The sequence below is a fragment of the Octodon degus genome, unplaced genomic scaffold (genome assembly GCF_000260255.1).
Source record: "Octodon degus isolate 3935 unplaced genomic scaffold, OctDeg1.0 scaffold00037, whole genome shotgun sequence".
NCBI lineage: Eukaryota > Metazoa > Chordata > Mammalia > Rodentia > Octodontidae > Octodon > Octodon degus.
In genome coordinates, this window is record NW_004524613.1 from 11,797,688 (window position 1) to 11,799,611 (window position 1,924).

The following is a 1,924-nucleotide window of genomic DNA, read 5'->3' on the forward strand; positions in this document are numbered from 1 at the left end:
CCTGCCTGGCAAGCGCAAGGTCCCAAGTTTGATCCCTGGTACTGAAAAAAAAATTTAGGTTTACTTTAGTTCAACAAATCTCCCTCAACTCAGAGGATGCGAGGTGTACGAAGTATCCCTCATAACCAAGCATGGAGGCCCCTGGAGCTGTCCAGGGTGCTGGATACCTAGGTCCCAGGAAAGGTCACTTATTATACAGCTGAGCTAATCTAAGCTGGGATGGTCAGGGGGTGCTGAACACAAAAAGTCCCTGGGCTTGGGGGTGGCCCACGATCCATCAGCACCTAGCTCTCCATCGCTCACTGCAGACTGTCTGGGGCAGAAGCCACCTTGAGTGGTCTATACTTTCATGTGGAAATCGGGCTGCACCTCCAGCGTCCAACACCAGGAATTTCTCTGGCATCTCCACCGCAGGCCTGGACTGTGCCTTTAAAAGCCAGAAGAAAACTTCTGGGGCTGGCTGATGGTTTAAACACTGGGAAGACCTGGGCAGCCAAAGCAGTGACACTCTCTTTAGGGGCCGCTGCTTCCCTCCAGAGCACCAGGCCCTGACTGCATCACAGAGGCTCAGGATTTGGAAAGAGGCAGATTAAGAACTAAAGAAAGTGGGGGAGAATTGGTGCCGCTAGATCGAGGGGGAGTAATAAATGATCCCAAGCCCAGAAATACCTTTTCAAAGACCTCTGCCATTAGGACTTAATATTAAATTTACTCCTTCTGTGCTTTAAAAAATAGCTAATTTTTTTTTTCAAAAGGTGTTTTTGATGCCGAAGGTATGGCTCAGGCTGAAAAGCAGAGGCACATCAAACATCATTTGGGAGATTTCAAAGGGCTGTTTCAGCAGGATCCTGTTCTCCTCGTCCCCCTCCTCAGCTGATGAAGTTTCTGAGCCCCCTGAAGTCGGATCTTGTGTTCTTGGCTATCAAAGGCCCAGCAACATCACGTCTGTCTGTCTGTCCCAGGGAAACTTTCACAAAGAAAGCCTCCCTTTTACACAGAGATCTGAGGGGAGAGTAAAAAGGATGCTGATTTGTGAGGCAATGGGAGGGAAGCCTGCTGGGCAGATAGGAATCTTCTGACTTAACCAAGGCCAGATTTGAATACATTTGGGGTGGGGGGAAAATCCATTACTTTGGAGAAAAACCTCACAGGGGTTCAAAAGAAAATATGTTAATGTTGGGAGAAATCATTTGTGTGGGTTTGTGTGTGAGTGTTTCAGATGCCCCCAAGTTTGCCATCTGCAACTAGGACTGAACAGCAGAAGAAAGAATTAAGCTGCCACCACGAAGTGTGGGTGTGAGGGAGCTGGAGGGTTGGGTCCTGCCATGTAATCTCCACAGCCTCCCCAGCACCTGAGTGGTATGCTAGGAGGCTGGACTCAGATGACCACGGAATACCCAGTCCAAGACACAGGGCCCAAAGGGCCTTCTGTTGCTGGAGGCCTTACACAGGGGTCTGCAGGCTGATGCCGATGGGATCCCCTAAACAGATCCCAGGGTCCAGAAGCAAAGGCTGAGGCCTGGAAGAGAAGGAAATTGACTCTTGACTGGAGTCCCCTGCCCACAAGGCTTCTCTTCACAACTTGCGCACACATACACACACACACACACACACACACACACACACACACACACACCTGCTCTGCTGTCCAAGGGACACACTTGGATGACCATGTACACTTCTCCCTCAGCATTCTGAAAACAAGGTGCCTCTCATCCCCAGCCCTGGGGCGAGGCATCCATCTGTGTGATGTGGCCTTGTCCCAGGCTCCATGGGAACTGAATAATTACTTCCAGATAATTAGTCAGAAATCTCTCCACATGACTCTGAGGTTGTGAGCCTGGATCAGGAGTCTTGTGTCCTGGCCTTAATTCTCTCTGTGTATGTGTTTCTCTCTCTCTCTCTCTCTCTCTCTCTCTCTCTC